The sequence below is a fragment of the Phalacrocorax carbo genome, chromosome 4 (genome assembly GCF_963921805.1).
Source record: "Phalacrocorax carbo chromosome 4, bPhaCar2.1, whole genome shotgun sequence".
In the NCBI taxonomy this organism is placed as follows: Eukaryota; Metazoa; Chordata; class Aves; order Suliformes; family Phalacrocoracidae; genus Phalacrocorax; species Phalacrocorax carbo.
This window is the reverse complement of record NC_087516.1, coordinates 46,931,291-46,955,463: the sequence shown is the minus strand read 5'-3', so window position 1 is coordinate 46,955,463 and position 24,173 is coordinate 46,931,291.

Genomic DNA, 24,173 nt, shown 5'->3' with positions numbered 1-24,173 from the left:
GGCCCCTGTACTGTAGTATGTAGGAAAAAAGCATAAGAAGACTGGAACAAAGACAAGTGCAGCATCAGAGAAGAGCCTAAACCAGATCTACAAAGAATTGAGGTTGAAATATTCAGAGCTGGGAGACTGACCATGATAATGGGCCAGGGAAAAAGGTGCTTGATGGAATTGTGGGCTGGTATAAAAGACTAAGCCAGGAGACTTGCTTACAAGAAGTGACGGAGGAGTTGGCAACCGTTACTGTCCATTTTTGCCTCCGGAGCTTAGAACTAAATCCAAGACTCCTGAGCCTCACCATTCATTTGGCATCACGAAACACTTGCCAAATCCATGGGCAAAACACTTGATCACCAGCAACCAGAATTCCACACGGTGACTCTTGCCTCTGTTCATGAATTATCACCAAAGGATATTCCGGGTTGCAGAGGGGCAAGCTTGGGAAGAAGGACTCCCCAGCCCCACCCCCAGTTCCTAGAGAATAATGCATGCATGCATATTGTGCCAAAAGAATATTCTTGAGTTTGAAAAGTCAAGGGCTTAGAAGTAGGATGGCTCATGCAACCCTAATTTAGCCATTTAAGCAATGGAAAAATCATTAACTGCAAGATCACAGACTATTTTTATCTGTGAGACAACCTAATCAGGGCAGAAAGTAGACCTGCTCTAAGGAGGAATAAAAGATGTGTGCTGAAGGAGCCTGCTTACAGGACTTCTACCTGTTGCAGATTTTTGAAAGAAAGGAGTAAAGCAGGAGTATAAAAGATGGTCTCACACTTAAGACAGCAAACTTACTCTGGAGAGCTGGATCCCATCTTAGCTTCTACCACAGGATTCCTACATGACACTGGTTTGACAGATTATTTTTTGAAAAGTAAGGCATTATCCTATGTAGTGTTGTAAGGCTCAAAGAGATTGAAACAAGTAAAAGTTCAAGCATTATATTTATGTATACTCATAACCCTCATTGCTACCCAGCTGCATACAACCACCTTTTGCTCTTATGCCCTCTCTGTAGAAACTCCTTTTACTATTGTGGCAACACTGCAATCCTTTGAAAAAGGTAACATGTCACCACCACCTCTAGGGTAAATGAAACACGTCTAAATAACCAGACCAGGTGTAAAGTATCATTGTTAGTCCAATCTCTGGGAAATATCGTGGAACATTTGTTCTTTAAAGCACAAGATACTTCTAAAATTATTTCTCTGAGTATTGACAGCTGCCTATACAGGTCAGCCCCTAGGAGTCTCCAGCAAGTTAGTAGATCAGGACTTATCAGACTTGTCTTCCGGACAAGCTTCAGGCAGCTTCTGTGCTACACATACAGATAGATGCAGCCTCTGTGTGTTAGGGGCTGCATCTGTATAATGGAATTAATATAATCTTTGTCCTCATACACAAGGTGCCATGGTGAATTAACCACCTTCTCATGTGAAGCACTCTAGTACTATGGTAATACAGAAGAGCACCTGAATAAAATTCCAATTCTTCTTTCAGAGAGTGTTTGAACAATGTGTAGTCAACAAGGCATGGCACTGCACATCATACAACAGGCACAAAATATCGAATTAAGGTTGTAAGGGCAACATTTATTTTGACATTTCCTACACTGTGAATTCTGGTCTCTGCAACCTTAATGTTCTTTTAATATTGTTTCTCAGGATAATGCTTGTATAAAAATACTATCTAAGTACCCACCCATATAATAACGTTTTATTATTTCGTCAATGTCAAAGTCAAAAGAAATACTGGGATTTTTGATGTGGCTAGCTAAAGGGTTTTTAAGTGGACTATACATAGCTCTCTTGAGTATCTTAAACTAAAGAAGAAACTCCATCCTCCTATAAAATTTCATTAAGTCTTCATTAAAACATCTACAAGTATAGATTGGGGAAAAAAAGTCACTAATATCACCCTCAGATTTTAGAAATATGCTTGTGTCTTCTATTTTATAGAGGCGTCATAACTTATTCATTTACCCTAGCACCCTTAGGATGTTATCTTTATTTGCATAAGGCTCAAATATTAATACATATATTTTCTGTGAGTCTCATACTGCATTAATTGATTTCAGTGAGAGCAAGTTTTAAAATATTTACGTAAAGCTGTAGTAGAATATTTTACTTCTAGTCCTGTGTCAATACAGCTATGACTGTGAAGATCATCTTTATGATAAAAATGAAGGGATAAACCAGCTTTTGCACTTCGTGCAATAGCATTAAGATACAGCAAAAGTAATAACTTTCAAGGATTCTGGCTGGCTCATCAACAGCTGCACTTAATTTGCCCTTCTGCTAATTAGCAGTACTTAAAAACCTATCAAATGACACTTCTAATCGACAGCATACTCTGTGATTATAAACTGATTAAACTCCCTGATCTCTCACCCCATTGTAAATACTTCTGTCACCTTTTCCAATAAAAATTATTAAGAATTATTTCCTATGCATGAATATTGCATTGGTTTATTAAGCTAAATTTCAACTCCTAAACCCAACTGCAATTGCACATTTATTATCATTATCTAGCCAGTACAGTAGTTACTTCTGTTAATGTTTCTATATTTACTAAAGCCGATAGTATGTGTGAGGTTGGCCCAAAAAGGGCAAATAGAGAAGCTTTTTTTGTTAGTAAACACTTCTTGAAGTACTGTACCATAGCAATAGTACTCCTAGACTTCCAGTTGCCTATTCACTCAAGCTGAGGAGAACTATTACGAGTTTAAACGTCCGCAAACATCTCTTAAAACCAGATGAGACAAGTCTTTTCAGACCGTTCTTCAAATGCCAGACTCTTCTGGATAGCTTTTTCCTTATTCAGAGAGAATAAAATCTAGCCCCTTTGATGACCTTTCCAACACGAATCATGGAATGTTTGAGTATGGAAGGGACCTCTGGAGATTGTCTAGTTCAACCCCCTGCTCAGATCAGAGTCAGCTAAAGCCCACTCAGATTTTGAATATCTCCAAGTTGGGAGACTCCTCTCTCTGGACAACCTGTGCCAATGCTCACAATATAAAAAAACTTCACTTATGTTTAAGCAGAATTTCAACTGGATCTCAATGGAAGATGATGAGTCTCAATACTTTTGAGAATAAAGAATGCCTCAGGCTGCTCACGTGTTGCTTAAACTCAGGAAAGCATGTAGCTATGTGCTTTGCTTTAAACCAATTGGGTTTTTTATTTATGGAAGTTTAACAGAAGGCCGGCTTTTCAAAAATCTCAATAGACATCTACCTCCATTTTCAGGTATATAACACGTTCAAAGGAATCCAGTTTTCACCAACTTTAAGAACAGAAGGATCTACCTTTATACAGTGCAATGTAACTTTCACACTCATGTTAATTTGCTGCATATTCATTTAGTATGTAGCTGGATAATATAAATATAAATATGAATCTCCTGTATCCTTGATCCATAGAATTCAAGCTTTTAAATCAAGGAGACATATTCAGAAAGAAATGCTTATTTCTGAATATAGTTTTTGGAATATCATTTTTGTAATGCAAATCTGAGAATAAGCAGTTTGAAGGTCAGGTTCTGAATATAGTCATGGTCACTATAAATAAATCATGACTAATATTAATTTGAAGCAAAGGATGCTAATTTCTGATTTAATTTTAAAATTCCCCATGGGCTATATTCTATAAATTTAGTCTTTCATCTCAGAGAAAATCCACAAAAATCACTTTGTAAAAATAATTTTTAAAATAATTTTAAAAACAAGCTTTTCTTTCTTCTCTGCCTCTATTGATACCATTGTTTTTCCCCATATATGTGTGCTTTCCCATGATAGGAAGGGGATTCCAGTTTAGGAAACACAATCCAATCAGGAAACATAAACAGTACTTGTTTACTCAAGACCAATGGCAACTTGCAAAATATTTCAAACAACTAATGTTTATAGTGAACTTTCAGGCAGTGCATGGGTAAAAATCCTTATAACTACAGTAAAATCCTAAGAAATTATAATCTATACTGCAAATGCTACTGCATAAAGGAAGATAGAATACACAGAGAATTCACAATATCTCACTGAATTTTAAATTTGCCTTCCTTTCTACACACTGCTATCAAAACAGAGGTCACAAATATTTACATTGTAAAGGAGTGCTTGAAACATTTGTAGAGTGGCAAAATACAGAATTACTGGAGCAAGACTTTCCATATCCCAGCCCTACCACCTCTACCTTCCCTTGTCACACCCCCAGGGTCCATCCAGACTGAGATGAATGATTACTGTATGCTGCTTATTTGGTTGTTCGTTTGGCATACAAAATTTCATTCCCTCTCCCTTCTGCCATAAGTCTGTTCTGCAATCATAAGGTGAGGTATTTCACTTCATGGGCTAAGACTTGGGGTTTTTTCTGATTAAAGATGTCTTTTTAGGGCTGTCTTTTGCAGTAACTCAGCCAACAATGTCACAAGAAGACTGTAGAAGATATCACAGTTCTTGTGGAAAGACTGGTTTTCTTACTTGAAACTTATCAGCAGAAATGCTTCATCAGGTTAGCACATCTGTACTCTTACAGTATCTCATAAATGTAAAAGTTATGTTCTTGCAGAAGGAGCAATAGTGGCAGAGAAAGTTCTAAGTAGAATCTGAAGACACTAGTATTGGTGAAACCAGAATCAGATGGCTGATGCATCAAAGACTGCCTGTAGACTGGAAGGTACAAATCCCAGGCAGACCCTGACTTTCTATTGGGTATAAAATACAAATATCACCATTTTTTATCCCTAGTTTCCATGGAAACAAAGACTGAGTGCAAAGCCCAGACAAGAGCTAAGGTCCCCAGCCTTGAATGCAATAAGTGCACTGGAATTCCCAGATTCAGTTCCTATTCTACCCTGCATAGACCTGAGGGGCAATGGCCAAGCTGTGGTTTATTTTTCCTAGATTGGTCTGCAAGCCACACTGGATATTGGAAATTGTTTCCCATTTTCGGAGGCAAAGTCACCTAAGTTACACCTGTTTCTTGCTTGAATACACTAGAACAAGAGATGTTTGCCTCACTGGGCCTCCACAGTTCAGTTGGACACTAGCAGAGTTTGTTCCATTTGACTTCAGTTTAGACACTGAGAGAATTCCTGTGGTCCTGGAGTCATGAAAAATGTAAACTATTGGGTAATAAGTAGAAGATCTGGAAGGCAACACGTTGTTTCTGTGGAAAGAAATGGTGGAAATGGCTGAGGAAAAAAAAGTGGAATTAATAGACTAAACAAACTGGCAAAAATCTTGAAACCTTTTTGTTACATACTTTACTAAATCTGGCACAAGGCCTAGCCTCTAGAAAGTGAACCTGCTCAAGCAGGGCGTTTGGACAAGATGATCTCTAGAGGCCCCTTGCAACCCCTGCCATTCTGTGATTCTGTGATTATGTAATTGAAATTGTAAGTGAAGGTGATTTTTAAATCCAAAAATCATAACACTAAAGCGAAAGCTCTGAATTTAGGATAGCATGGAAGGAGGGCTTTACCCTTAACAGGCCTCTACTTCTCTAGTACTTGTTGAAGCAGCATTAAAAAAACCCAAAATATCTGGTCTTCTGTTTTAATTCTTTTGAGTAAACCCGAATGGATCACAGGGGACATCTTATGCCAGCTTTCTGACAGTCACTTGGCACAGCAGTAAACTCTCATTGGCTTCTGAATAAAACATGTGCCTCTCTCGTAGTTCTCAAAGCCTCCACATTATGTCAAGTGCTTAAAATTTAATGGAGAATGTTAACTGTACTCTGCCTGCTTGCCAGGGCTTAAGCTAGTTAAGATTTTAATTAAAATTTTAATATTTATTTATTTATTTATTTATTTATATTCCAGCTGAAGTGACTCTTTAGAAAGCCCCTTCTCTGAAAGCCAGCATTGTTGAGAGTCTGCATGTGGTTGAGGAAAATGGGGTGAATGCCTTGTAATAACATGACACAGGAGAAAGCAGCACCCAAGCCTGAATGGAAAGAAGAATGAGACAGATGGGGGAGAGAAATGAGGACAGGAACAAAAAAATCTTTATTTTCTTTTTAATAATGTGCCCATAGATACTAGGTCAGTAGCCAGATATTCAAGTTTTACAATTACCAGCTTAATTATAAAACCCTAACAAGATTTGTTTATTGGGAGTAATTCTAGCTGCAAAGCAGAATGTTTCTCAAGGTCTCTTGACCTTTGGCAACACCTCAGAAATTCAGTTCTTTCATAACAGGGGTTACTGAACACCACTAATGGCATTATGGAAGCACATAGAATGATCTGACATGAATGCACCCAACTGAGTCAAAGCATAGGACAGACAAGATTTACAATGTCTGATTCATTCTTACAGACTTCTGAGGTTTTTCAAGTCCTTGGACAGCAAGCCCCTTACGAAGATGTATGAAACTGAGTGTGGTTTGTGTTGGTTTGTTGGATTTCTTTGCAGGACGAAATGTGGTGGAGTGGGACAGAGTGAATGGCACTTGGTAGGACAAATAGAAGGGTACTTGACTGATGCTGGCAGCAGTAGAATACAGAAGACAGAAGCTGGGAAGGTCACCCGGAGGAAAGACAGTGAAAGTGGGAGTCATACAAGTTTACAGCATCCTTCTTCATGCTGGCAAACAGGTACCTCAGATAAAGGTGAACCATTAGACTCTCTTGGTTGCTCAGAATAATACAATACAACCTGATTAAAAAATCGAGGTGACAGCAGCAAAAGGATGAAATGCTAATTAAGGTTATGACATTCCACAGTTAGTTTTGAGTTAAGTTTAATTTCTATGTTTTCTTCCTAAAAAGTTAAACACATATATACAGTCATGTAAGCAGAGTTGAGTGGTTAGGAAATTAATTTTAGATAGGAACTCATTTCTTCCTTCTTCCTTTAGAAGGCCTTTGCCTAGACTGCTGTCATTCTTTGAAGTTTCTTTTGTTCCTAGACCTGCACAGTCATGTTTAGACTTTCCCAGACTGTACTCAAATCCTCTTTCATAAGAATCCATTTAGTTGGACTCTGGAGGAGTCAGGATTTTTCTCCAGTTCTGTGTTTACTTTGTGCAACATTGCTATGATCTGAGAGGATCAGAAACCCCGGACAGGGCCCCTTTTTTCCCCACATTACTTACTCTACATTTAAGTTATAAGAACCTCCACAGTTATGCAGAAGCCTTAGCCAAAGATAATTCAAAAGAGTTAATACAAGGAAATAAATATTCCAGTATTCAGTAAATCAGTAAAGTACTCAGTTACATTGTACAGAGTGAATTAGATTACTTACACTGCTATATATTGAGTAGCCTTAGTAAGAATAAAGCCTAGTTTAATATTGTTCTTAAATAAAGTATAAAACCACATTTCCTCAGCTCATATATCACTGCTAGCTCTGGACAGAACATGAGATTTTCTTGTAATGGATGGATTCGAGGTTGAATATTTTCCCTCTATTTCAACAATAAGTAAAAAAAGCTTTTGCTTGCATGTGACTTTAATTTTCATCTGCAATTTCTTAAAAAATAAACCACCAAAACAGAACGCAAAATGCCCATATAGACAAAAGTAATGAGGTTGTCCAGAATAGGAGATGGCCTTAATGTTGAAGCACTAACGTAGGATGGAAAAGGCACGGTTTCATTGTTTTGCTCGGAATGAAACAGAGCCCCAGACTTGAGCCTTGGTATGCTAGAAAGCATTAGAAGCTATTTACTTCTCTGTTAAGGCTCCTCTTCAGTCCATGCTTCCCTTATTTTACAGAAGTGCCATCCTTTGTCTGGGACGTGGTCCTACGGGGAAGACTTTCAGTTAAACTTTTTATCATTGGTTTAGGTTAAATTGAAGCAAAAACTAAACCCAGGAAAAATCTCCATTTTGTTCCTGCTCCTTTTCCATTACTAATGACAACTGAAAAACAAGCCTGTGCAATCAAGTCCCCATAGAGCTAAAGATACTCTTCTACAGATAGAGATCAAAACAGATTGCTCCCTGCTTGAAGTAAGTGGAACCAGGCAAAGAGGAGTAACTCAGTCATAATGCCCTTCCTGACCTACTCCCTGGGTATTACAGCAGTGCATAGCGCACTTTCAGGACATATAAATTTACCACATCACCCTTAATAATTGCTATGGGCCTTTGTGATTTGTTCTGTCATTTTATAAATAAGAACAAACCCATGGTGCCCTGATAACTGAATCAGCATTTATAACTTTGATCCTATTTTCACTGTAGTATGAATGATAACCTCTTGGTACTGCTTCGATCCCACACAGTGCTGCAGTATTTCTCTTTCCTTGCTGTGTATGTGTAAAATACCAGAAAGGGAGCTGGCTTCTAGGAAGAATAAAGGTCATCTGAACCCTGAAAGGCACTTTCTGAAAGAAGTTTGTTTGAAATGTCATTTAATATGAAGAGCGCTACCAGTAAAATGAGGATTTTTAGTAAATTTCAAGGGATGTGAAACTACAGTTATCTCCCTGGATATTTTCAGTCTCCTCCAGTATCTATTAGAATATAACACTAGTCTAAATTTCATGGGTTTCTTCAATAAGTATTTGAATTTTAAAAACTACTGGTTCTTCTGTCAGTGATATACACTTTTTTTTTTAACAGTGATTTAGAAAATAATATTAATACATTCATGGTAAATTTTGTAGTCGCATCCTGGAAAATAAGAAAGTAAAGAGAAGGGGATGGTGCTGTTTGAAAGCCATGATCCAGTCAGATATATTCCAGTACAATTCAATACAATATATCTAAAAAATGAACAATTCAACTATTTTTGTAGAATGAATGTCTCGGAAAACAGTCCTTCACAAATGACTTACAGGTCATTGTATAGTGAACTGCCTGAGTGTGAACTCTTCCTGCAATGTCTTGCTAAATGGGCAAGCAGATTCTTTACAGCTTTATGAAAAAGAGTGGTGTCAAATATAAATAGGAAAGCGTTTATGCCTCTGTAAAGTGTGTTTAGCACTGGCAAAAAGCAGTGCTAGAATGCATTTCTGGAATGGCCCCAAGAAAAGAGGCTAACACTGAGAAAGTGAAGAAGAGAAGCCTGTGATTATTAAGTGATTATAAAACAAATCTGTGATGTCAGGGTGATCAGGCTTAAATATTCCATTTGTTTAAGAGGCTGAAACGTGACTCAATCACAGTACATAGCTATTTGCACATGAAAAAGACATTTCAGGAAAGACTCAACAAGGCTTAATGGCTGCAGAAATAATCAGAGCAATCCAACCTTGAAATAAACCTGACATATATATATAAGCAACTAGCAGAACAGCCTACTGCAGGGGGTGGTAAACTCAGCTGTATGGCATCTTCAAGACAAGATTGTGTATCTTACTAAGAGACATATCATCAACAAGCTTTCACAACACTCTCCAAATCTCTGAAATCCGTTACTGCATGAGTATCTATAACCTTACCATTTAAGGAATATTTATATTTAATAAACTGTTTCAACTTGTCAGTTCCTCTAAGTAAGAAGGATCTATAAAAGTGGTTAAAACTATTTAACAGAAGACCATTCATTTTTCTTCCCATTCGAGATTCCTTGTGAAGCTTTCTGAAGTGTAAGAACCCTAAGCAGTACAGTGCACTAACGCTAAAGACAAAACACATGAGCTATATGAAATGATATTAATTATACTGCAGAAAAGGAAGAATTATTTTTTTAAAAAATTGCCTAGAGGCTTAGTTGGGTATTACTGTTCATCTCTCTCCTCAGTGTACAATCTGCTCTAATTCCCAAAAGCAACATCTTTGGAAGAAAGTTGCTCCTCAAGTAATGAGCCAAACTTCCTGATAACAATGGTTACCTTTTAATCTCCAGCCATATATCATTCCAGAACCCTCACATTTTTCTCTAAAAGAAGATTCTCTGTGCATTACACAACCCAAAAAATCCACTATTCCTTCCCTGACAGCTTGCTGGCTGCGTTTCCCAGCACTGAAGTTCCCCCAGCTGCAGTTTAGCTTTTCCTCAGCTCTGGACCTGGCAACAGCCTCACCTGTCGTACTTAAGTCCTCTTGCAGTCAATAAACAAGAGTTTCTTTTTTTATTTTTTTTTATTTTATTTTTTTTTTTAATTAAGGGATTTCTCAGAGCAACACTAACAGACAGAGAAACAATCTGAATAAGGTAGACAGAGTTCAGTGAGGATGACCTCTCAGGCAGTGGGAGATGTGAGCTTAGGATCTGCCTCTAGAAAGGACCTGGTTCCTGGGAACAGGAGGGTAAGGGGAACTCTTCTGTTGTTGAAGCTGCTCCAGTACGGAGAGAGTGTTTCAGCCACAGAGTTATCTCAATTTAGGTATGTAATCAGGGGAATATCTTTTTGACTACAAGGTTTTTGGCAGATGAACTTATTACTTGCAGTCTGATACCAGAGTTTAAATTTATTTTTTTTTCAAACCCATGGAAAGTGCTAGGGCAAAAATGGAGACAAGTGTCAGATGAACAACTGTTTCAAAACTATCAGAGGCACATAAATTATGGAGCAAGGTATCACTGAGGGCCTGGATAGTAATGCCTCAAGTTACATTATTGATCCTGCCCTTTCCCAATTTGGCAAAAAGAACTAAAACAAGTAGCAGCTACTGTGGCTAGGTTTGTCTGCACATGCAGTTTCACTACCTAAGCTCCTGATGGTGTGTTAAGACATGTATGCCCTCACTACTGACTCTGCATTTTTCTCAATTTTACTACAACTAAAATACCTCCATTTGTCCTGAGGAATCTAGTTCTGCAGTTATTGATCCTTTCTAGGTTGTAGGATTAAGGGAGGGGAAAGCCCAGAAGTGAATGCAGATCATCTCTAATGATATTCAAGCATTTCTGCCCACAAGAATGTATAAAGGTTTTGAAGTCAGATTTTACAATAGTCATGACATACTACACAAATAATGTTAAGCCTGCTTCTATTGAGTGTAGGGAAAAGACTTAGCTTGAAACTGTTTATGCTGACCTTCCTACTGACCAAAAGACCATACAAAACTAACATGCAATAAATAAATGTTCCTGTGAGAGGTGAATAACTGACAGAAAAGAAAGAAGTTTTAAGTAATATTTGTCAATAACAGAAGGGCACCTGAAAAGAAACAGATAAAGCTATGGGTATAAACAAGGTTAAAAAAATTCCATAAGGTAACAAAACAGACCTGTGCTGATGAAATGGGTAATTACTGACAATGACTCAGATGCTAATGATAGAGACTGCGTCTCTAAGGCATAGGCACACATCTAGGCCACGATAACTTTCAGCTTCCTCTTATCACATCAAATTAGCAGTAAAGAGGTTCCCTTGTGATATTTTGCAGAAAGTAGGAAACAAGCATCTGAGGGAAAGAAGCAGTTTTGGATTCAAATAGAACCTCTCACAAGGAGTAAGGCAGTTGTTGGCAAGAATATGTGGATTGGATCAGACTGTAAATTTTCCTGTCATTGTTTTAAATCAATGAGCATTCTGAATGTTACACAAGTTAGCTCATGTTACCTTGGACAGAATAATTTTACGTTCTATATATGGGTAGGGAAGATATCCCACAACCTGAGGTCATACTGTATATGCCAATGTCTTAAAGCCTGATCGAATAGTAAAGAACAGTGAAAGCAGAACAGAAGAAATTATACAAGCAGCCAGATACTTGTGATTATACACAGAAATAGTTTTATTCGCACTTATTTATTTATACTGAAATCAATGCTAACACTTTACAAAAAATAACCTTGAGTTCTGTGTGATAGAAGCTGAAGAGCATCCACTCATGAGGCATGGTAGAAGTCTTCAAGCTGATTGTGTTTTGGGAAAATGTGTAGTGGGAAACTCTGCAAGTATTTGCAGGTAGTGCATGATAAACAACTGATTCACTAATAAGTGTTACAGGTCATCTGAGCTGAACATTTTATTTGGCTTATTTTCAAGTACTGTCACTTTTTCGTCATTTTTGCTTGCCAGTAAGAAAGCTAGAAATTTGATTATACTTGGGTTTTCTTTGTGCTTTTAAAGACAACTGTTCCCTGAAGAAGTGAGTCACAATAGTTAATATGTTAAAGCACAAGCTGCTGCTTATTCATGCACCATGCATCATGTGAAGTGAATGTGAATTCATTTCACTCCCTATGAAATGAAGGAGCAACTCTCTTATGATTATAGGATCCCTCATCGAAATCAATGATCCCAGGATCCTTAGAAGAAATACAACTGGCACTGTCCATGTCAATAAGCTGCCATTCATTAGCTTTTTCTATATCATTACAATAAGCACCAAAACTGCTCAGTCAGTGCAATCAGCCAACTGCCCTATCTGAGTGAGTAACTACATCCCTGCAAAACTGTTACGAATGCAAGAGTTGCTGCAAGATGGAAGAATCTTCTAAGTGATTTCAGCGTTGCCCGTCTTTTACTGTCATAGCTGCTGACCTTCAGCACAATCTTCTGTATAGATCTTGTAATTTACCTGGCCAACTTGCTGTAAAGTGGTTTTAAAGCTAGAAGGCTTGACTGTTTTTCCTAGATTGCAGCCACCCATGCTTTCCTTTGGATATGTCTGTGGGCAAGGCACTTGAATTTTAGAGACTCACAAACTTTCTTCAGGAGGCACGGCACGGCACAGCACAGCTTGATGCTGCGATGACGCGTGGTCTTGAGCCCTAAAATGAAAGCCTCGCTACAGCAGTGCCATACACAAGCAGTGCATTCCGCAGGCACAACTAAGCTGTCCTGGGTCCCAGAGTGACACTGCTTGTTATCTGTGTGACTGTGGTGGCTCTGTGGTGGTTTGTCCACTCTGGGTAGGGATTTTTTCATGTTATAGTACCAGATCTCTGTAAGGAAGAAATCAATAACCACTGAACTGCTAGTTTATCTATCTCCCTTCTGTACATTTAGTAGATAGCATCACTATAACATTCCTCATTTTCTATGGCATCCTAAATATGGTTGTATTACTTTCTAGATAATATAGATGGAGATAAAGCACTCACTGAAAACACAATCAGGCTGACCAATATGAAAGTGTGTAGAAAGCTGATCAAACACCCTTCATGAAATTCAACACTTTGGATGTCTTTTCAGGTAGCAGAGCATACATACACTAAGGGAAAATCATGAGTTTCAGTTTTAGATTTTAATAAGGTCTTGTTCTATATTTTATTACAATTACTGTTGCAAGGACTCATTTATGGCACGATATTCTTCCAGGAAGAATTAGAGCTCAATCAGTCGTATTTCAGAAGGTAGACATTTTATGGAATATCTTCTTTAACAGACTTGAAAAACATTTTTAATTGATGCTAAAAAATTTAAGAGCTGATGTTTTTTCCTTTAAAGTGAGGGACTCTTCTTATACTGCTAATATCCGTATACAATATGTAAAACCAAGAACAAGAAGAGAAGGAAAATATAGTGCAATAAATCTGACTGAGATACAGCTAATTTTGAAAGTTATTCAACTGAATTATAAGAAAAATAATAGCAAAAAGAAAAAAAATTAAATCTTCATGAGATTTGATATAAGAACAGGTTTGTGTGAAAAGGCTATAATCTGGTACTTAGGGCTAAGTATAACAGTCTTTACCTTTATACTGGCTCTCTAGGCAATATTGCCACAAATAAGGACTAAATATCTCTCATTTCAACCTTAGACACATACATTAAGATCCTGACCCACTGATAACAGACGTTTTGTTAGTGACTGTAACAGGGACAGTAGTTTAAGGTCAAAAGTTTCTGTACAAAGTTCCAAGACAACCAGCTGAGGCTTGCTGAAATGCATAGACAAGAACACTTCGCTAGGAAAATCCTCAATCCATTTTTAAAACTTGTCATTAATCTGTTTTCTAGATGGATTTTGAACTGTGCCAGCTATAGATCATGTCAAACTAAATTTGGATTATACTATCTAAATAGCAACAGGGTTTTACAAGCTATTTGTTTTTCATATGTTAAGTGGGGTTTTGAGAGATACCACCTGGCAGAGTACGCTGGGAGTTATTAGGGTTGGGGGGCATTTTTATTTTTTTTTTGAGTGAGGCTGTCCTCCTGTGACCAAGAATCCTGGTTAGATTTCTAGGATGATGTTTTCAGCTAATTATCTCAAAATATAAAGACAGAGGCTTTACTTTGGTTGTGTGCTTTGGTGCAGTTGAGAAATTAAAAAAAAAAAATGACACCATTTAAAAATGGTAGGAAGAAGAATGTGAAAGGCATCTGAACTAACACATTTGTATGGTTGTGCTGCCTCTGCCCAGACCATGTCCCTTTTTATTGTCTCCTTATTAGGTTTCAAGCAACTGGAGAGCCAGATTATTTATGAATGAAATAATGAGAGCCTTTCACCTCCAGGTCGTGGTTCAGATTCAGCCCACATTATCCTGAACAGTCCCTTGGTGACTGAAAGCATGTGAAGTGCAGTTTGGTGGTACCAGTCCCCTATGCTGGCTGTCATTGATGGCTTTGATTGGTCCCTTAATATACTACCAAAATTGTCATCAAATGACTCTCTTGTTAGCAGCCTTAAACAACGGTCACTTTACACAGGGGCCAAACAATTCTTTTAACTTACAGGATGAGAATGTTGTAAGTTGAACTGAAGCAAAACTGAGGAAACCTGTAATGCGCCTCATGTGTCACTGCAGACTTTTACCACAGCTCAGTTCCTAGGGCAGTAAACTTAGCCTTTTCACAAGCACTACATTCATTCTTGAAATGATTAGAGTGTGCTATTTTCTTCTCTTTTGTTTTGTTTTGTTTTGTTTTTCAGTTCTGGTTTTGGTTTTGGGTTTTTTTTTCATTTGAGAAGGAAGTTGCTCCTGGCCTGAAACCTTACAAGCCAAGGTTCAGTTGAAAACATATTTTATGGCTGAGTGATTGCAGGCCATTTAAATTAAGGATTTATAATGGAATTGCTGACACAACCTTAACTCTAGCTGTTTGAATGGCACCACTATAATTATATGAGAATTTAATGATTTCAGCTGCAGCTGAACTGACAAGCAGCATAACCAAATAAACACCAGCGTTTATACAGGCTATGAGTGAGGAAAAACATAGTAGCAGACCTGGGTAAATACGCTCATGGGAACCTGATGGAAATTTTGATAGGAAAAAAATTAAGAATATTTCAGGCTATATATAAATATCACCTTAATTTCCTTTTAGAGTGAAACAGAATGGAGTCACGACGCAATTACACAGTCCTCCTCTCCCTTTATATAAAAAGCATGTGAGACCATCCGGAGAAACACGGGATATGTTAAACTACAGACTGACGAGTGACTCATCAATAAGATAAAAATAGATTTAAACTGAGAAACAAAAGCTGAGAGAAATGGGCTTCGCAGTGAGTAACTGGCAGGGGAAACCTAAGAGATTAAAGAAGTTAAAGAAGGAAGTAGAAAGCACTATTACAGAACATGCATTTCATTTCTAACATTCTTTCCTATACCATGTATTAACTGGAATTAAGAAATCTGCTAGGTGAATGTTGTGCACTCTTTTTTTAAAAAAAAAGTTGGACTGGTGTCCAAAAAAGCTCCCTACATTTTGAATTATGACCAATTTATTAATATCAATACTTTTATATGTAATTTTGCTACTCTCAGATGCTCAGATAAAGCTGTTTCTAATGAAAACCAAGTTTCTGATGTTGGGTAATTACATTTCAGTTATAAAGTTTTCCATTTTAATTGTGCAGATACCTCTTCTGTGACTTATTCCTCTGCAAATTCACAATCCTACTTCACACCTTCAGGGTATGTTCAGTATGTCTAACACCTTCTAAAGAAAACTTTCAAGGACTCTTCTCAAATAACACCATCTTCTTGGAGAATACAGTATATCTATTCATACTTTGTTGAGCAACTAGCTTCCCCCCTCCTTTCAATTCCTTAAAATTTTTAATTCTCTCCAAAAGGTTTTATCTGAGCCTGACAAGAATTTGTGTGCTTTGTACCATTTTTTTGTCAAATATCCTGATCCTCTTAGATCAATGGGAAATTATACCCTTATTGATGATAGCCCAGAGGCTTATAGGATTTAATTTTGAACCCTTCAGATCAGAGACCTGTATCATTGAATTCAGTGATTAATAACATTAAATCTCTATTTTTTAATTTCCACTATTTCTCTGTTCAGCATGGAGAGAAACAGACAAAGGCATAAGGAATTAACGGACAACAAACTAACAGGAAATTTTCCTCTTATTTCTACCCTCATTTAAAAAAAATCATACTCTTCTCTCCCATTTAAAAAAAATACAAATTCAATGGTCATATCCAGAAGGATTTAAGAGGCTAAAGCAGAAGTGTAAGCAAGACATAGGTATATAGGTAGAAAAGGCTTCACCTTAAAAAATATCTATGCAAACTGTTGACTAACTCTGGAAATCCCTAAATTCTGTATTTCTTAGTTATAACGCCTGAAATCTTCAGTTTTGCTCTTCAGTATATACTACAGCATCTTAGTATTGACCAGACTGACTAGGTTAACATCTGTCTGATGTCTAAATTTAATCAGAATCCAGAAATTAGGTTTCTTTGCTGCCTTCCTCAGTTCTAGCCTTTATTATGAGGACAATTGATATATTTTGCTGTGGAAGGTACAGGATAATACATAAGAACAACTCTCAGAACAGACCTGGAAGGTAGCATTTCTTTGCCAGGCTGATAGATTTAAACTGTCAGGTAATAGAGGCTCCTCTTGCTCCACCTCACTGGTTCAATGTATCTTGAATCCTACCCTTGGGCTCAACAGAAGTGACTGACACAAGAGTAGAAATTATCTAATCCTTTGTCTCCTGGTTTCTTGGACTAATCTAAACCTGCATATCTGAGTGAAAACTAGATCTGGCTGAAGTGGAGGAGTGAAACTGCTGTTACTGTCTAACAATAAAGAGTGTTCAATGCTAAATTGCTAGCTGTACAAACACCACTCAGGAATTGTACTGGGGATAAACAATTTAGAAGGGTAAAGGGGTAACCGTTGTCATTTCGGTAAACATGCAGATAATTAATGGATTAATAGCATCACTTCAAATTTAAAAGATAATGACACTTGCAAGAGGAGTTCACTGGCAAGGATCCAACAGTAGGATAAATAGCAAACAACAGGAGAAAATATCTATGGATTATTGACTATGATGAAGTGCAATATGGTGTACAATTCCCCCTCCTCCTCTAGTTTCATTTTTATTTCAACCTTAAGCAGAGAGGAGGTTCAAACAAATAGGAAGGTAAGCATTAACACTTACATGCTGTTTTAAGCATGCCAATTCATTTCTCATCGTGTGGGTTGTTTTTTTCTAACACTTCTGACATAGTGGTAAGCTTGTATATTGAAATACAAAAAGAAATCCACCAAACTATTTTAGTAAGTCAAATTACGACTAACATTAGTATCTGATTTTAGTCAGAGTGTCCTTGTTACTGTGCATTTAGACTGCATAGCAATCCTAAGGAAAAATTTGGCTGTGCTAGTACTTCAGGAGAGTTAACATAAAAATCAGATGAGTAATTATCTAGGCAGGACTTTGTGTCAAAATTTGCCTTGAATACTACTCTTAATACAGTTTCCTAAGAATATTTAATTTCCTCACTGTCTTTATCAATCTTTCAAGATATAAAAATGCATATACACACAGACATGGGAAGAAAAATTGAAGATACATTAGTACTTCAAATTCTGCCTCTGTTTAAATGGAATATAAATATGAAAATACAACACTTTTGAGAGCACTTTCCATTTTTTGTCACAAATATGATTATGTAGCCCTTTAGTTTTTAAACATTTTCTATCTCCAGTTTCACGATAATTGTCTACTGAAACAAATCCCCAAGTACCAATACTAATTGATACATATTTATTGTTTTGTTATGATGAAAATTAACAAAAACTCATCTCATTTGGTAAAAAGTAGATGAGATATTACATGTCTTGCAGTAATTTGATAGCATAATGCAGACTTGCTTTCCTTCATAACTTTCTTAATTATCCTGCCTTGATATAAAGGAAGATAAATTTTACTGGGTGTACCATGTTTTTAATAAAACTATGGATTCTTCTTTATCATAAGGTTGCTATGTATTATATGTAGACAGAAATGATATAGTATAGATATATATTAAAAATACTGTGCTAACCTCCTATAGGAAAAATTAATAATTGCTCAAAAATATTTTCGTCAAAAAAAATAACACATGCATTGCTTCCTGAATCACAGAATATATTATATATTCTGTAAAATATATAATATATTCTGTAAAATAGTCTATAAAATATTATATTATTTTAATGCCTTTATTAAAATGTTAATGTTTACAATACACTAAGCTAAATATTTAGTGTACAAAATATTTATAAATATTTAATGCTTAATAATTACCTAATATACTTAATATTTAATTAGACCATTTGCTGATAATCTCTAATGAATATGCAGAAATTTGTCTCATTCTTAGGGTAAATATTTAATTTTCTTTCTTTTTTTACTTTCTGGGATTATGAGGCTTAAAATGGAAAGTAGGTGTCCATATTGAAAACACAAAACCAGAAATTTACCCATCTCTTTTTGTTTATAGAATTTAGGACTTTAAACAGAAACTATCAGCTATTACATTTTCACCAGAAATGCTTGTTTTATACCTAACATTGTGCTTCAGAGAGTGCCCAGCATTGTTCAAGCTGAAATAGGTAGGCTCTTCAGCTTCCTTTAGCTGGATCCAGTAACTCAGTTCTATATTTTTTTTGGCCTCTAAGACACAATTCACCTAGTATATCCACAGTGCACCTATTTGATCAGATGTTTTAATGTACTCTGAAGAAGAGTCTCCCATTACGCTTAGCACAGAGAGTCCAAGCTCTGGTTGGCACCAGCCAGCTGGATGGAGTTATATGGTCACTTGGTTAGAGGGCTCAGGCTGGGGGGGAAGCCTCCTTCCAGTCTCTGTCACAAACAACAAGTGACATAAATTACTTCAATATTGACTGGAGCTATGACTGGAAATGAGGTCTGATCTCAGGTGAGTGCCCTGACCACTAAGCTATAGATTCTCTCTGGTCCAATGAATTTAATCATTCTGTTCAAAGCTGAGCGGGAGGTACAAAGAGAGCCCTGTGCCAAACGTGTCTGGAATCAGCTGTTTGCTACACCCTGTAATCTGCACGTTCCTCAGGCACGCGTGTGATTGTAACACACTTATTCTCAAGCCTCTAAGTTTCTCCATATGTAGAAATCTTGTGGTTAATTCTGTTCTTCAGATACTGCTGGCTGGGTTTTGCATTCACTGACTTTATGCTTAGATTTATGTCATGATTTAACCTCATTTGGCAACCAAGCACCACAGAGCTGCTTGCTCACCTCTCTCACCACCTGGTGGGGTGCAGGAGAGATTCTGAAGAGCAAAAGCAAGAAAGCTTGTGGGTTGAGATATGAACAGTTTCATAATTGAAATAATAAAAAAATAATAATCATAAATTGTGATGACAAGGAAAACCACAAAAGAGAGAGAAAGGAACGAAACCCAGGAAAAACAAGTGAGGCAACCACTCATCACCCACCAACCAACGCCCAGCCAGTTCCTGAGCAGCAGTTGCTGCCCCCCGGCCAACTCCCCCCAGCTTTATATACTGAACATAATGTCATACGGTATGGAATACCCCTTTGGCCAGTTTGGGCCAGCTGTCCTGGCTGTGCCCCCTCCCAACTCCTTGTGCACCCGGCAGAGCACGGGGAGCTGAAAAGCCCTTGACTAGTGTAAGCACTACCGAGCAACAACTAAAACATCAGTGTGTTACTAACATTATTCTCATCCTAAATCCAAACACAGCACTACACCAGCTACTAGGAAGAAAATTAGCTCTATCCCAGCCAAAAACTGGACAATTTGACTCCAATGTTTTAAACCACTTTTGCTCTTTACACACTTGAGGCTCCTTTATTTTCCGTGGCCTGCAGGGAGGGGTAATGTAATATACCAACTCCATACCAAATGTGACTTTAATGAGAAGAGGAAAAAGCAGAGAGAAGATGAAAGTAATAGTAATAAGATCACAAAGCTACATAAACCAGCTATATGCACTGCCAAAGTGTTCTACTATATTATTTTTGTCACTCCAAATTCCCAGAATACCCATCTGCTTTTGTTGACTAGTTTCTGTTGCATTTCCTGGAAGCTGTTTTTTTCTGAGAAGCCTGAGTGAAAATGATAGTCTCATATATTAATTCAAGGAAATTAGTAGCAGTACAATGCAGGCTCTCAAGTGTGTTGGTTAAGCAATGCCAAAGAGCAAATTTAAAATGTAGGGTGGTGTACACGTCTCATGACACGTGGTAGCAAAGCAGTCATTAGAATTCTAGCAATGTTTCTGCTCATTTTCAAAAAGTATGCAAGCTCTAAAAATGAATGACAGATAAGCTTTGCATCTTGGGCAATGTGTGACTGAATTACAGCAATTTAAGCTAAAATACAAAAAAGAATTATAATTTTGGCATGCTATGTGCTAAAAACATCCTCCTTCCTTTACTTATGGTGCTATAGATGTTTAGTCTGAAATACATAATGTCTCTGTGTCCATAATCGAAAAACATATGATTCCTGCTGGAGAACACAGTATCTAGTACTCCCTATTTCACTTTTTTTTCAACATCTCTGAATAACTATATCAATTGCCTTTTTTATTAATATAAGACTTAATCAAAGAGTTTGTTTTTCAAAAGGATATAGCTTCTAAAAGCATTAATATGGTGACAAAAACTCATGCTAGTGCTTCCTATTACTATGATACAGACCTTTTTCCTCGGCTTTGCTGTCTACTTTCTCAAAGTCTGTAGGAAGATAATTACTTTAAAATCTCTTCTGCACCTGACAACTTTAAATAAAGGTGGCAAAGTAAATAAGAATTTACTAAGGGGGATGCCAGGACAATTGCTGAAACCTTTTTTCCTTACTCAACCAGCTTTAGGGGAAGGGGGAGGGAAGAAAAGCCACAGTGATGTAGAACCACAGCTTATTTAAAAATAAATACAATCAATGGGAGAACTTTGCAGGTCTTGCTGTTGTTTCAGAAAGGAATTCAGTGAAAACAAGTCTGTCTGTAAACCCCACACATGAACATGATAGCCATATCAGTTAACCTCAATTTTACATATTAATGCTTGTTTGGTTGGTTATGTGCAGCATTCATTAATAGACAGGTGACCCAGACTTCTTTCTGTGTCCTTGTGTGTGTCCTTTGTTCCCTTCCTCTTAACTTTCTTATCCCAGTTTTTCTCTAAGTGTAAAATCTGGAGGCTACTCCTGCAGTTATTTCTGAGGGGACTGGCTTTCAGCTATGGGCTTTTTTTACACCACTTGTTTCCTTCCTGTCTGCACATAAAAGCATGCAAAAGTGATGGACAGATAAGTCATTTATTGCTTATGCTGCAAATAAATCCTTAGTGGTCAAGAGGAGAATGATTTTCTACTACTTTAAGACCTAAGAGAATGACAGAAAGACATGAAGAGGCACCTTGTTCAGAAAATCCCCCAATCTAAATGTTGTGGATGAAGCTGAGTAAGGCACATTAAATGGATTATAGATTACCATCTTCTAGTTTTGGAGAAAACAGAAACTTCCACTATAGCAGAGGATTGTACACAGTATCTCTCTGATGTGATCAGATTAATTTTTGTGATCTTTCATATGTTGTTCCATTTAGTGATTTCTTGTGATGTCTGTATTTATGTCTACTCTGGAACTCTTTTGCCGACTTCTGAAGAGGTCAACCCTTTCTAAGGAACTTATGATGTCATGATTTCTTCATAACAGATCCACCCTAAATTTAAAAGTTCTAGAATAATAAATAATATATCTTCTGAATAAAACAATATTTCTTCCCTACTTAAACATTTCCATGTATTGGAGAAATAGAAGAATCTCCTGACTGCGCTGAAACTGGCATCTTGACCATCGCATAATGCATAAGAGGTCGGCAGAGGCAAAAGGATTATCTTATCAAAATTGGTTCAGGGACGAGAGAAGGGAAGTAAGTAGACAATATATTTCCAGAAGTTGGTCGATACTTTAATTTTACTTTTGTCTGATGAAATCAGACATAAGATGCAAGAGGTCAAACTGGACCCTTGAGCAGTACAGGCATTTCTGTAATTGTGGTGAGGAATCCTTTACTCCATATTGCAGAATGCCACATCTCATGCCCTCAGTCCTCACTTTAACTTCCTCTCAGTGTTGGCATGTGAATATGACATACCTGTGCTTATTATTCTTGGAGAGAATTTAGAAAGCCCAATTTAATTTTTATTCACCAGCTGTATCAGAAACCAAACTTTCCAAGACAGATGGTCTACATAAGACATTACAGACTAGGCTGTGGCTTACAGGAATGTCTCTTCCAGGGATACACCTGAGTTCAGACCTCTCTTTCTGAAGGAGATTATCCTGAAGTGAAGATGGCATAGGTGAAAATGTAAAACATGTCTCTTCCCCCCCACCCCCCTCCCAAATAAACCTTCTGAGATTTCAATACAAAATAAATATGTTTACATATTACCCTAGAAAGAGGGAAACAAGGAAACTTCTGAACCTTTAAAGTTCATGTTGTAGCAGCCATTCAATCTTGATGTTAGAGCTAGGTTCTGACACTTTTTTTCTTCCACTGAATAACCAGTTGAAGAAAATGCTGTATCAGAATCCAAAACTAAATTGAGAAACACTTCCTAACAGATTATCCTTCCAGTGTGTTTAAAATCTGTTAGTGACATAAAGGTAGAATGTTTTAATCAAGATATTTACCTTAATGGTGCTATTAACAAATGCTTCATAAAACATTTATGGAAAATCAATTTAGAGCTACTGCACTATCGTAATTACAAATTTTCAAAAGTCCCTAAATGCTTATTTACATAATAAACCATAATGGCTCTCAAGTGATCATTTATATCTACCACACAAATAACATGCAGGTTTAGAAGCTCTTCATACCACACATTTGCCTAGATGTCCCAATATGCACGTGAACACTTCACTTGGCCATTTTTTATGTTCTCAGATAATTTGGTTGTTTATTTGGAGTTTTCTTATTTTCCTCATTTCTGAACAGAAACATAGCAGTTATTTTACTTTCTGTGTATATTCTTTGCACAGGTCCTCCAGTCACTTGTCAGCATCTGTAAAACTTAGAAAGAGGCATGGACTACCTGGACATGAAGTTCTGATAATTGTGGTTTCAGAACTCATACCCTGACCTGGTGTGGCATGTCACACCTGGTTCCTGCTTTTTGAGTCAGGCAGTTATGCACAAAACAAAATTTAAAAAGTTATACAGCTTTACTGGGTTTATTAAAAGATGCAAAACAGAATTAGGAGGAAAGACTTTTTAAACAAGTCCTACTTTTGTATTATGATCCCACCCTGGGTCGGCCATTGGCCACAGTCTTCTCCCAGTGGCTTCTGCAACCCATCTTGGACTATACACCCAGATTCATGTACATCCATCTGGGGTAAACACTGATTCAAATCATTGTTGGGCATCTGCCCAAATTGGATCATATGCTCTGAGTGTATCACAAACACTGTGAGCTACTTTTTCAGGGTCATCTCTGAGCCTGGGTAGCTGTTGTTGCCATAAGACTAAATTATTAGGGCTAAAAGAAATGTGAACAGTTGATAAAGTCAGATGTCCAGGAACCTGCCTGGGTCCTGCTACAACTTTTGTTTTAATGAGTGTTTTCATAGAGACCAAGATATCGCTGAGCATTTTCGTGCAGCGTTCCTTCTGAAATAAGGTGGCAAGAACACATATGTTTGTTTTGAAGTCTAACAAGCGGATGAAGTAGACTGGCATTTTAAACTATCTGAAGATGGGGATCTAATTCGGTCTGTACCGAGTAAGAGGTAGTATATAGGAGAAGACAGGACATAAGACCCTTAGACTGCACACATACAACTTGTGCTAAGTATAACAGAATAAAGATCAACCTTCTCCTCCAGTAAAACCTTGGCAGTACTGAAGACCTTGACATTAGTCTCTAGTCAGGACAGTTTTGTGTAGCAGATGGTATTAGGTTTTGATCAATGATGGATTTTTTTATGTGATTATAAATGAAATGACTGTGTCATCATTATATATCTCCAGTTAGGATTTTCTTTGTTATCTTCTTCAGCTTCCATATCTTGATTATAAAATTGATTAGTGATCTAATC